A 14,345-nucleotide genomic window follows, 5' to 3' on the forward strand; every position below is an offset into this window, starting at 1 on the left:
CTATATCTAGTACTTTTTGAAATCTTGTCTTTTCTTGGGTAACCCTGATATTCTGAGTATTTTTTGTAATGAACTCTGTAGTTATGTCCTTAACTCATCCATAAATACACTTTACAAGTATTTTTCATCCAGTTTTATTTCATTTATACTATTTCCTGTATTAATTTTTATAAATATCACTAAAGCGTGGTGTATTAACTACTTCACAACCCAGCTCTCCCATTCTTTAGCATTCCCTCAAATGATTCTTGCTCTTGGGAACTCCGTGCCACGTGTGCTCTCTGACCTGTCCTCCATGTAGTCATCTTGTCTTTCCCTTTGCCTCTTGCACTCCTACCTAGTATGTTGATTTCACCCCCTCCCATAATCATTTTTTTAACCACAGTCTCTTTTATTCTTTTTTTTTTTATAATTTTTTGTTTAATGTTTGTTTTATCTTTGAGAGAGAGCACAAACAGGGGAGGGGCGGAGAGAGAAGGGTACAGAGACTTCAAAACAAGCTCCATGCTGACAGCAGAGGAGCCCCAGTGTGAGGCTCAAACTCTCACACCGTGAGATCATGACCTGAGCCGAAGTCCGATGCTTAAACGACTGAGCCACCCAGGTGCCATCTTTTTTTCTTCTAACTTGTATAACATGATACTTTTACAAAATTCTCCATTTGTAAAAGTGAATTAATGATGCAGATCCTCATTGTATTCAGAACCTTACCCATTCTAAGATCCCATGATAGAAAGGCTTTGGCTCCTCAGTACAAACTAATCCATGTGTATATTAACCAACTGGAATTTAAATTTAGTAATTTTTTTTATAGTATACCAATCCCAACTTTTTATTCTAACAAAATAAGGGTTAATGAGTTATGGCTTCTCCAACTCTATAATGTTTACAAAGCAAAATTTCTAAATAGGAAAAGAATTTGTAAAGTTCGTACCTGGAATTAACTTAAAGGAAAATAAAAACTTTATCACATTGAGCTGTCTTTCAATAAATACAAATTAAGAGTGTATTTAACAACTTGGGAAGATACAACAGGACTTCAGAGGAAATCAAACATTGGTTTCTTATAATTACACAACGAGAGATAGATTCAGAAATGATCATTTCAGTTAGTATTTCAAACTTGCTTTTACAACTTTATGGATATTATTTAAAATTTAAAAAATACTTTCATAAACATTAATGCCTATAATATAAAATTGGTAGCAGTTAATAGCTTCTTCCTTAGTCTGTCTATATAAATAATTGATGAACCAATTAGTTTATCCCTATTCTGTAAAACTAAATGGTCAATGCATTTGATTTCAGATTTAGCATTTTTGAAAAAAAAATGACTCAAACATCTAAATACTTATTTTAATACTTTGGAGAATTATAGGAATATGAAAGAAAAATTTTATCTCTTGTATTTTTTATTACTAGAGAGTTCTAAAACATTAAAAAGTATTTTTCTTTTTAACTCATTTAAGACTATTAATATGTAGAAAAAGATGAGAGATTTTTGTTATGCAAGCAAATAGTTGTGCTTCAGACTGGAATTGCTTTTGAATTCATGTTATTTTCCCCTCTAAAGAGAAACCAGGAAAAAGAGAATCCTGTAAAACTAATAAACCATCACAAGTGCTTTCAAATTATTCCTTTTCATACAGGAACTTCTAAGCAGTCACACTATGGTGAATATCTTTCCTTCACTCCTCTTCTGGCAGACCAGGTGAGGTTAGCTAGAGAAGATCTCCGGGGGAAGGGCACCTGTGAATGGAGAGGCTTATATCTGCTTTGATTTTCTTCTCATTGCCAAATTAGCTGGTCTCTGTCCGTTGATAAGACGACTTATCACAAAAATAAAAAATACAAAAAAGAATTGTTGTAACCTCATTTTTCTGCTACATGGAAGCAGAGTAATAGCTCTCAGTGTAAATGAAATAATCTTTGAATAGTCTGTGCAATATCTGTGTGGCTTTCCTCATATTCTAATGAGGAACCTCAGAGAACTGCCAGCTGCGTTTACCAGAAAGGTTAATGATCACATCACACAAGGTTACTGATGCTGTGGTCTAGCCTCCCTCTTTCTCAAGTCCCTCCTCCACCCCTCCCCCTCCCCATCACTCCCTTTTATTTCCATAAGCAAATATTGTTGAAATAAACCATTCAAATGTGCTGTAACTTAGTGGAAGTCTACTAGTAGTGGAAGTTCCTAGGAGAGACTCTAGTAATTTTTGATTGCAGTCTTTCTAAAGTTTATTAGATAATACTTTATTTTAATAGTAATAATAAAGGATATGATTACTTACTTTTTTTTTTTTTTAAGTTTATTTATTTTGAGAGAGAGAAAGTACAAGTGGGGAAGGGACAGAGAGAAGGAAAGACAGAATCCCAAGCAGACTCCAGGCTGTTAGCAAGGAGCCTGATGCAGGGTTTAAACTCATGAACCATGAGATCAGGACCTCAGCCAAGATCAAGAGTTGGACACTTAACCGACTGAGCCATCCAGGTGCCCAGGATATGATTTACTTTAAAATTCAAGCTTCTTATCATAAATACCAATTACTGTACCAGGTCAAGATAGACTAATAGCTTCAGGGTCCATTGAAATATGTAGGGGCTACTTAGGCTATATTGACTAACTCACCCTTAGTTCTAATTGGTACTTTTAAAATAGTTTTTGACTCTTCCTTTGGTGTTAGTTGTCAGTTTTTATTATCAACATATCTATTATACCTGTGTCTCTGTATTTGTTTAATTTATAGCTTTTGATCTGTAGATTTAGAAACGAGATAATAATATTATGTAAGACATCTTAAAATGTGTTTATAATTTACAGAGGTCTTTAAAATACATTGTTTTGAGGTCACCTGGATGGCTCAGTTAAGCGTCTGACTTTGGCTCAGGTCATGATCTCACAGTTTGTGGGTTCGAGCCCCATGTTAGGCTCTATGTTGATAGCTCAGAGCCTGGAGCCTGATTTGGATTCTGTGTCTCCTTCTTTTTCTGCTCTTCCCCTACTTATGCGCTCTCTCTCTCTCTCTCTCTCTCTCTCAAAAATAAACATTAAAAGAACAAAATACATTGTTTTGTCTTCACAGCAACTTAATGAATTGAAAATCATGATTCAAAGTACAAAAATTATTTGTCTAAGGTCACTGTCCTAGTAAGTGACAGAGATGAGGTGTAGACCAGGTTTTCTTTCTTTAAATTCTGTGCTCTTTCTACTACAGCATAGGTTTTTGTGTGCATGTATATTCTTAAGAATTTCTGGTAAAAAATTATTTTTAATGTGGCTTTGGTGCCATTGATACTGGCCTTATGGAGGATCATCTTGATCACTATTTTCAATAAAGGAAATGGCTGGATGGCTTTGGAGCAGCTCAGGTACTAGTGTAATGTAATCTTATGATAAAAATGAAATTAAGAACAGAATAACCAATAGTATCCAACATTCAAGCAGTTTCTCAATAAATGGGAGCAATGATAACTTAGTATTCCTACAATGAAAGAAAAGAAATTCTAGGAGGAAGGGAAGACATCTACTTCCAAGAAAGAGATATTAAGTCACAGCCGGCCAATACTCCCGGTACAAGTAGAGGAAAAATGGTTAAGTTGCTGAAGAAACAGAGAGGCATATGTTGCTAGACACATGGAGAGACAGGAATATGTGACTAATAATCACGAGAAAAATAATGGAAGCAGTTCCATAGATGATGCTTTTATTAGAGTTTATAAACAAATATTTTTAAATAATATCTTTTTAATAGAAGAAAAGAGAAAGTGAAGACATTTAAAATATAACTAGAAAATTAGAATAAAAAGCAATCAAAAGGTCATTTGTTCTTTTATTTTTTTTAATTTACTTTTTACTTTTTTAATGTTTATTTTTGAGAGAGACAGAGACAGAGACAGAGTGTGAGCAGGGGAAGGGCAGAGAGAGAGGGAGACACAGAATCTGAAGCGGGCTCCAGGCTGTGAGCTATCAGCACAGAGCCCAACTTGGGCCTCGAAGCCACAAATCACGAGAACATGACCTGAGCCAACATCAGACACTTAACTGCCTGAGCCACCCAGGCGCCCTTGTTCTGTCTTTTAGATTCCACATATAAATGAAATCATTTGGCATTTGTCTTTGATTTATTTAAACTTAGCATAATACCCTTTAGGTCCATCCATATTTTGCAGATGGCAAGATCTCATTCTTTTTTATGGCTGAGTAGTTTTCCATTGTTGTATGGATATCAATGTGTGTATATATATACACATATATACATATATATATACACACACTATGTAATCTTTTAAAAATTTTTTTTCTTTTGAGGGGTGCCTGTGTGGCTCAGTCAGTTAAGTGTCCAACTTCTGCTAGGGTCATGATCTCACTGTTCGTGAGTTTGAGCCCTGCGTCAGGCTCTGTGCATACTGACAGCTCAAAGCCTGGTGCCCACTTCAGATTCTGTGTCTCACCCTCTCTCTGCCTCTCCCCTCTGTGTGTCTCTCTCAAAAATAAACATTAAAAAAATTTTTTTTTCCTCTTAAAATAGGGTTGACACAGTGTTATTTTAGTTTCAGGTGTACACCATAGTGATTTGACAAGTCTATACATTATGCTGTGCTCACCACCAGTGCAGCTACCGTCTGTCACCATACAACACTATTACAATACCATTGACTGCTTTCCTATGTTGTACCTTTTGTTCACGTGACATGCATTCCATAACTGGAAGTCTGTTATCTCCCACTCCCTTTCACATATTTTGCCCATCCTTCCACCTACTTCCCCTCTGGCAGTCATCAGTTTGTATTCTGTATTTATGAGTCTGTTTGTGCTTTTTGTTTGTTTTTTAGATTCCACATGTAAATGAAATCATATGGTATTTGTCTTTCTTTGTCTGACTTATTTCAGTTAGTGTAATACCTTTTAGGTGCATCCGTATTTTACAAATGGGAAGATCTCATTCTTTTTAATGTCTGAGTGATATTCTATTGTGTGTGTGTGTGTGTGTGTGTGTGTATACACACACACACATCTTTATCAATTCATGTATCAATGATGCTTGGGCTGCTTCCATATCTTAGCTATTGTAAATAATGCTGGAATAAACAAGGGTGCCAATATCTTCAAATTACCATGCTTGTTTTCTTTCAGTAAATACCCAGTAGTGGAACTACTAGATCATGTGGTACTTCTATTATTTATTTTATGAGGAACCTCCATACTGTTTTCCACAGTGGCTGCATCAGATTGCATTCCTACCAGCAGCGTACAAGGTTCCTTTTTCTCCACATCCTTGCCAACACTTGTTATATCTTGTCTGTTTGCTTCTAGCCATTCTGATAGGTGTAAAGTGATATCTCATTATGATTTTGATTTGCATTTTCCTTGTTATTAATGAAGTTGAACATCTTTTCATGTGTCGGTTGGCCGTCTGTATGTTTTCTCTGGAAAAATGTCCCTTCAGGTCCTCTGCCCATTTTACAAACATCTCCCATTCAATAGGATTCCTTGTCATTTGGTTGATGGTTTCCTTTGCTGCAAAAGCTTCTTATTTTGGCGTAGTCCCAGTATACCACATCATCTTTATCCATTCATCTATCGATGGACACTTGCGTTGCTTCCATAGCTTGGCTGTTGTAAATAGTTCTCAAATACAGAGAACAAACTGGTGGTTGCTGGAGGGGAGGTGGGTGGGAGATGGGTGAAATGGGTAAAGGGGATTAAGAGGCACAAACTTCCAGTTGTAAAAAATAAGTCATGGAGATTAAAAGTACAACATAGGAAATATAGTCAGTGATATGGAAATAATATTGTATGGTGACAAGTGGTGGCTATACTTATGGTGTGCACTGAGGAATGTGTAAATTTGTCAAATGTACACTTGAAACAAATATAGCGTGTGTGTTAATTAACAATCAAATGGACATTCAAGTACTCAAAAATATATCTGAAATTAAAAGCCCATTTGATGAGGTGAATAGATAAAACATTGCAGAAAAGGGGATTCATGAATTTAAATACAGTTAGCGGGAAGCATGCAAACTGAAATGCCGAGTGTAAGTATTAAAAAGAAAAGAGAGAATATGTAAGTCATACTCAGAAGATCTGATACACATGTAACTGGTATCCCAGAAAGAGGGGAGGGAAAATGGGGCAAAAGAAATAGTTGAAGATGCAGTGGCCAAGAATTTTCAAAATTAGTGAACAACATTGACTGATGATCCAAGAAGCAAAGTGAACCCTCAGTATATAGAAAAACATTTTTTGGAACGTCATAGTTAAATTCCTGAAAATCAAAAACAGAGTGAATATTTGTAAAGCAATCAGAGAAGAAATATACATTATCTTTAAAAAGAAACAATAGGGGCGCCTGGGTGGCGCAGTCGGTTAAGCGTCCGACTTCAGCCAGGTCACGATCTCACGGTCTGTGAGTTCGAGCCCCGCGTCAGGCTCTGGGCTGATGGCTCGGAGCCTGGAGCCTGTTTCCGATTCTGTGTCTCCCTCTCTCTCTGCCCCTCCCCCGTTCATGCTCTGTCTCTGTCTGTCCCAAAAATAAATAAAAAAACGTTGAAAAAAAAAATTAAAAAAAAAAAAAGAAACAATAAGACTAATAGCAATAAAACAGGGACTATGAATGTGAAAACAGAGTACATTAAGATCACTAAAATTTTGAAGGAAAAACACTGCCAACCTTGAATTCCTTTCCAGCAAAAGTAGCTCCAAAAATGAAAGCAAAATAAAGATTAGTTTAGACAACATCTGAAAGAAATAATCTCCATTTACTCTATAAGAAATGCAAAAAAAGAGTTTTTCTGACAGAATGACAAATGAAAGAGAATATTAATGGTAAATATAAAATAATATTGACTTTTAAGATGAGATAATAACCTTGGGGGCATTTATAACCTGTATATAAGTGAAGTATGCTAAGATGATAGCCTAAAAGGAAGGAGAGACTTAATGAGTCAACTGTAAGATTCTTTTGTTGTTCAGGAAGTGATAAAAGTAATGGGTTATGATATATAAAAAGGGATGCATGCTGAAATCTCTAGGGTAACCACCAAAAGTAAAGTTATAAGGATGAATAAAGTTCACCCCAGCCATACGAAAGAAAAAAAATACTCTTGAATTACCCTCACAAGTTAGCAAAATATGGGATGGGGAGACAGACTGTCTTTAGACATGGGACAGCAGGCAGCATAGGACCATGATGCCTGACAGAAAGGAAACAAATGAAGTGAGCATTTTGAAACTGAGTTGAGTATAGTTTTCAGGCTGCAGTACAGCAAGAGGAAACACAACCGGCCAGTAGTCTTCAGAGAGGTCAGGATCTGGGGAGATTGAAGTGACTGACTGGAATCAGGGAGGAGGAAGCTGAACACAAAAAGGGCTCTAGAATCTGCCCTCAAATCTTTGGCTGAGTACTGACCTGTATATATATATGAAGTAAGCCTCTAGAGTTAGAAGGAAGATCCCCTGGAAAGCACAGTAGGCCAAACAATTTCCAGAGATCACAAAGGATGGAGAATAGTTTGCATTCTCACCAGCCTGAGTGGAGAGTCCTCATACTACACAGTACATTGGGCAGAATTCACCCCAGTTTGTTGTAGCAGACCTATGAAACTAAAGCAAAATTAAACTAAAATTCAGTAGCAGAGTTATCTGAAAAATTACCAAATATCTGGAAATTAAACAGCATACTTTTAAATAGCCTTGGGTCAAAGCAGAAATAACAAAGAAACATTAAAAAAAACTATTTTGAATTGAATGAAAATGAAAATACATGTCAAAGCAATGCTTGGAGGAAAATGTCTAGTTAGAAGAGAATATATAAGTCAGTCATCTAAGTGATAAGTCACCTCCAAAAAATAGAAAAAGAACAAATTCAAAATAGGGACAAAGAAGTAAATAATGAAAATAAGTTTGAACGTATAAAAGACAAAAATAGAAAAAGTCAATATAACTTTGAATATAACTGTAAAATAAGTAAACCTCTAGCTACGCACACATTATTGTATCAGAAATGAAAAAGGACATCAGTACAAATCCAACAGATATTGCAAGAATAATATTATGAAGAACTTTATGACAATAGATCTGACAACTTAGGTGAAATTGACTAGTTCCTTAAAAGATACAACTAAAACCTATGTAAGAATAGACAACCTGAATAGCCTTGTATTTATTTTTTTCAACTGAATATTTTCAGTTTGAAACCTTTCTCGAAGCTCCAGCCTAAATCGCTTCCCAATAATATTCTGTCAAACTTTTAAGGAAGAAGTAATACCAATTCTACTTGATTTCTTCCTCAAAGGAAGAGAAAGGAACATTTACTTTTATGAGGCTTATTGTTACGCTAATAGCAAAGCCAGCTAAAGACATTTCAAGAAAGGAAATATTCCATTAAGTGAGTTTTGGCTCAAAAATGCAAGACTGCCTTAACATTTGAAAACCAATAAATGTCAGCATTCTAATGATAACATAAAAAAAAAATCATGTGATTATGTCACAGGAAAAGCATCTTACAAAATTGAACGTTATTCATTCCTGATAAAACTTGGTAAATTTAAAAGGAAATTGCCTCAACCTGATAAAGGACATCTATTAAAAAAGAACCATAGTGCGCCTGGGTGGCTCAGTCGGTTAAGCGTCCGACTTCAGCCAGGTCACGATCTCGCAGTCCGGGAGTTCGAGCCCCGCGTCGGGCTCTGGGCTGATGGCTCAGAGCCTGGAGCCTGTTTCTGATTCTGTGTCTCCCTCTCTCTCTGCCCCTCCCCCGTTCATGCTCTGTCTCTCTCTGTCCCAAAAATAAATAAAAAACGTTGAAAAAAAAATTTAAAAAAAAAAAAGAAAAAAAACAAAAACAAGCGGGGCGCCTGGGTGGCGCAGTCGGTTAAGCGTCCGACTTCAGCCAGGTCACGATCTCGCGGTCCGTGAGTTGGAGCCCCGCGTCAGGCTCTGGGCTGATGGCTCGGAGCCTGGAGCCTGTTTCCGATTCTGTGTCTCCCTCTCTCTCTGCCCCTCCCCCGTTCATGCTCTGTCTCTCTCTGTCCCAAAAAAAAATAAACGTTGAAAAAAAAAATAAAAAAAAAAAAAAAACCATAGTTAACATCATAATTCTTGGTGGAACATAGAATGCTGTCTTTCTGTGATCACTCCTGTTCAGCCTTCATTACTTCCATTCACTTCTATACCTGGAGGTACTAGCCAGTGGAAGGAACAGGCATACAGATTAAAGAGGAAAAAATAAACTATCTTTATTCAAGGATGACATTATTGTCTCTGTTGAAACCCTAAGAATCTACCAGAAAGGGGGGGGGGGGGGCGAGGGGAAACACACCTTCTAGAACTAACAAGTGAGTTTAGCAAGGTCACAGGATACAAGATTGATCTACATAAATCAATTGTATTTTTATATACTAGCAATGAATCAGAAATTGTAAATTAAAGAAATAGTAAATGTAATAATGTGTGCTAGACCTGTACACTGGAAACTATAAAAAAAATGCTGAAATTAAAGGCATACATACATATATACATACAGGGTTTGGAAGGTTCATTTGTCTTTAACATGTCAGTTCTCCCCAAACTGATCTATAGAATCCCTATTAATAGCAGTCAAAATTTCAGGCTGACATGATGATAGTGAAATTTATCAAGGACCTACCCTAACAAAAACAGTTTTAAAAAAGAACAAAATTTGATGTTCTCTACAACCTGATGTCCAGGATTACTGTTACCCTACAGTAAAGAAAACAGTGTAATATTGGTATAGATCAGTGGCACAGGTTAGAACCCAGATAGAGACCAACACATGTATGGTCAACTGGTTTTTATTAATAATACCATGGTAATTCAATGAAGAAATGATAGTTCTTTAAATAAGTGTTGCTGGAACAATAGAATATTTACATGCAAAAAAATCAACAATATCTTATTCCTCACATTATATACAATTACCTCAAAACAAATCATAGATCTAAAAGTAAGAACTAAGATTTTAAAACATCTAAAAGAATACATAAAAACTTCGCAACTTTGGGTTAGAGAAAGACTTCATAGGTAAAACATAAAAAGCATGAAGCATAATGAAAAATTTCATTAATTAGATTTTATCAAAATTTTAAAATTTCCTCTTTAAGACAATGAAACGGCTAGCTACTGATTGGGGAGAAATATTTGCAAAATGTACACAGGCATACCTCATTTTCTTGTGCTTCTTTTTATTGCCCTTCACAGATACTGTGGATTTTCTAAAAAAAAAAAAAAAAAGCTTTGTGGCAACCCTGCATTAAGCAAATCTATTTGTATCATTTTTCCAACAGCATTTGTTTCATGTCTTTGTATCACATTTTGGTAATTCTCAAGATATTTGCACTTTTTCATTATAATATTTGAATTGCTGCAGTCTCATGATAAACTTTTTAATGGATGAGGTGTTGCTTCTTATGGGTGAGCAAAGAAAATGGTTTCTTGAGATGGGGTCTACTCCTGATGAAGATGCTGTGAAGATTGTTGAAATGACAGCAACAGATGATAATGCAATGGTGGGTGTGAGAGGATTAACTCTAAATTTTGTAAGAAGTTCTACTGTAGGGGAAAAACTGTCAAACAGAATCTCCTGTTACAAAAAAAAAAAAAAAATCATTTGTAAAAGGAAGAGTCCATCAATGCAGTAGACTTCATTTTGTCTTATTTTAAGAAATTGCCACAGCTACCCAGACCTTCAGGAATACCACCCTGAGCAGTTAGCAGCCATCAGCATTGAGGTGTGAGTCTCTCAGCAAAAATATTATGACTCATCAAAAGCTCAGATGATGGTTAGCAGTTTTTAGTGATAAGGTAACTTTTAATTAAGTTGGTATATACATTTTTTTTCAGACACAATGCTATTGCACGCTTAATAGACTATAGTAACTTTATAAGCACCGGAACACCAAAAAATTCATTTGACTGGCTTTACTGCGATATTGTCTTTATTGCAATGTTATCTTTATTGTGGTAGTCTGGAACCGAACCCACAGTATCTCTGAAGTAGGCCTATATTATAAAAAGGAAGCTATTTGTTCATTGCTGTTAGTATTGCAAATAGCACAACTACTTTGGAAGACGCTTTGGCAGTTTCTTAGAAAGCTAACATGGTATTACCATACAATCCAGCAGCTGCACTCCTTTAATTTAAAAAAAAAAATTTAGTGTTTATTTTTGAGAGTATGTGTGTGTGTGTGTGTGTGCGAGGGGAGGAGGAGCAGAGAGAGAGACACACACACAGAATCTGAAGCAGGCTCCAGGTTCTGAGCCGTCAGCACAGAGCCTGATGCAGGGCTTGAACCCACAAACTGTGAGATCATGACCTGAGCCGAATTCAGACGCTTAACCAACTGAGCCACCCAGGTGCCCCAGTTGCACTCCTTGATAGTTACCCAAGTGAGTTGATAATTTATGTATACATAGAAATCTACATGTGAATGTTTATAGCATCTTTATTCATAATTATGAAAACTTGAAAGCAAACCATGATGTCTTTAATAGCATAAAGTGTGATGTATCCATACAATGGAATATTATTCAGCAGTAAAAAGAATTGAACTAGCAAGCTTCAAAAAAACTACAGAGGAACCTTAAATACATGTTGCTAGATGAAAGAAGCCAGTCTTAGAAGAGTATATGCTGTATGATTGCAACTATATTACATTCTGGAAAAAGCAAAAGTTATAGAGACAATACAAAACAATCCATAGTTGCCAGGGTTTGGGAAAGTACAAGAGAGGGTGAGTAGGTGGAGCATGGAGCATTTTTAGGGCAGTGGAACTGTTATTCTATATGATACTGTAAACGTGCATAGATGACATGCAGTTGTCAAAAACCAGGGAACTATACAACATTAAGAATGGATCTCAATGTAAACTATAGGCTTTAGTTAGTAATAGTATATCAAATTGACTTATAACAAACATATCACACTAATGCAAGGTGTGAATAAGGGAAACTAGGATGAGGCAGATACATGGAAATTCTCTGTACTTTCTTTTCAGTTTTTCTATTTAAAACTTTATTAGCTAAAGTGCATAGTGTACATTAGTGTTCATACTTTGTGTTGAATATGTCTGTCTGGGTTTTAATAACTGTATAATGACAAATTAAGGTTTTGTCCAGTTTTGGTATTAGAGTAATGCTCTCCTTGTAGAATGAATTAAGAAATTTTTCTTCGGCTTCCTGGAAGAGATTGTAGAGAATTGGTATAATTTCTTCCTTAAATGTGTGGTAGAATTTACCAGCAAACCCATGTGGGCCTGGTGCTTTCTGTTTGGGAAGGTTATTAATTATTGATATAATTTTTTAACAGATATAGGACTATTCAAGTTATCTATATTTCCTTTTGTGTGTTTTGTTGGATTGTGTATTTAAAGGAATCGATCCATTTCATGTAGGTTATCAAATTTCTGGGCTTAGAATTGTTCATATTATTCCTTTATTGATAGTGTCAGTAGTAATGCCCCCCCCCTTTCATTTCTGTTATTAGTAAATCTCTGTCTTCTCTCTTTTTTCTTAGTTAAGCTGGAATTTTAATCTTTTCAAAGAACCAGCTTTTGGTTTCATTAACTTTTATTGATTTTCTCTTTTCAGTTGATTGATTTGTGCTTTAAATTTTTCTTTTCTTCTACTTTGTATTTAATTTGCTCTTTTTTGAGTTATATTGTAAGGTGGATGTTTACATTATTGATTTCAGGTCTTTTTTCTTTCCTAACTATGCATTCACTGCTATAAATTTCTCTTTAAATATGGCCTTTGCTGCATCCCCCCAAATTTGGTAAGTTTTCTTTTCACTTGGTTGATATATTTGTAAATTTTTCTTAAGACTTCTTGGACCTGTGTATTGTCAGAAATGTGTTGCTTTGGGGGACCTGGGTGGCTCAGTCGGTTAAGCATCTGATCTCAGCTCAGGTCATGATCTCACGGTTTGTGAGTTCGAGCCCCACATCAGGCTCTGTACTGACAGCTCAGAGACTGGAGGCTGCTTCAGATTCTGTGTCTCCCTCCCTTTCTGCCCCACCCCCAATTGTGCTCTGTCTCTGTCTCTTAAAAATGAATAAACATTAAAAAAAAATAAATGTGTTGCTTTGTCTCCAAGTGTTTCATGGGTTTCTGGCTGTTTTTCTATTACTGAGTTTCGATTTAATCCCATTGTGGTCTGAGCGCATACTCTATATAATTTTTATTCTTATAAACTTTTTAAGATGCGTTTTATGGCCCTTACTGTGGTCTGTCTTGGGAAATGATCCATGTGAGCTTGAGATAAATGTGTACTCTGCGCACTAGTATGTTCCCACCGGGGGGGGGAAATGTGTGAGAGTGTCTGTCTTCTACCCTATTCTCACTAACATGGTATGTTACCAGAATTTTTATCTTTGACAATCTGATAAAAAAAAAAGAATATTGTATTATAATTTGCTTATACTTCTCATGAATGTGGCTGTGCATCTTTTCATATGTTTAAGAGTTTGAATTTCCTTTTCTGTGAATTTTTCATATTATTTGCTTATTTCTCTTAATGTGTTGATCTTTTTCTTATTGGTTTGTAGAAGTCCTTTATATATAAGGAAATTAACCCTTTGTCTATATTATGATTTGTAAGTATTTTAACCCTAGTTTTTCACTTGTTTTTTCACTTTGCTAATTTTTAACAAGAAATTTGAAATTTTAAATGTTAACTTTATTGGGCCTTTTTTGCTTAATTTATGGCTTTTCCAGATTTTGCAACATAAGTTAGAAAGGTCTTTCCCACTCAAAGATTATAAAAAGTATCTTTTATATTTTCTCTGAATACTGTTAAAGCCAAGCTTTAAAAAAAAAAAAAAAAAACGTTTTTTTCTCATTTTTAAAAGCATAACAGATTCCCATTTCTAGTTTTTTGACATCTGTGTGGTTCTCCTGATTCTACAGATACCTCTAAGAATGGCTCAGCAATGTTATTTAGAAGCTCCCTGAGTACTTTGATATACAGTTTATCTAACGTAAGAATTTGACCTCTTTGGTTAACTAAATTTCTGACAAGTTCTTCACTCATTAGAGAATTCAGTTCTAATTTATTTATACTTATTTCATCTTTGTTGTTCAAAACAAATCTCATTCTCTTTGATATAATGTATGCAGAAGCAAATTAGAAATTGCTTTCTATTCTCATTTCTACTTTCTGCTCAAATTCTTATTTATTTTTGACCATTTGTGGGCTTCTCTTGATCTTTCTTGTCCTAAATGTCTAGAATAGAAGAGGATAACTCTTTGACCACAGCCAAATTTGTTTCTCATGTACTTAGCTTTTTCAGGAAATATTTAATGAGCAACTACCACGTACTTAGCC

The 14,345-nt window shown here is 35.4% G+C and overlaps 1 protein-coding gene across 1 annotated transcript in view; it reads left to right on the top strand.

Annotated features, from left to right (window-relative positions):
• MPP6 (membrane palmitoylated protein 6) overlaps positions 1–14,345 on the top strand; it is a 112,501-nt gene that overhangs the window by 46,656 nt on the left and 51,500 nt on the right. The window lies entirely within an intron of this gene.

Source organism: Lynx canadensis, chromosome A2, assembly GCF_007474595.2.
Source record: "Lynx canadensis isolate LIC74 chromosome A2, mLynCan4.pri.v2, whole genome shotgun sequence".
Taxonomy (NCBI): Eukaryota; Metazoa; Chordata; class Mammalia; order Carnivora; family Felidae; genus Lynx; species Lynx canadensis.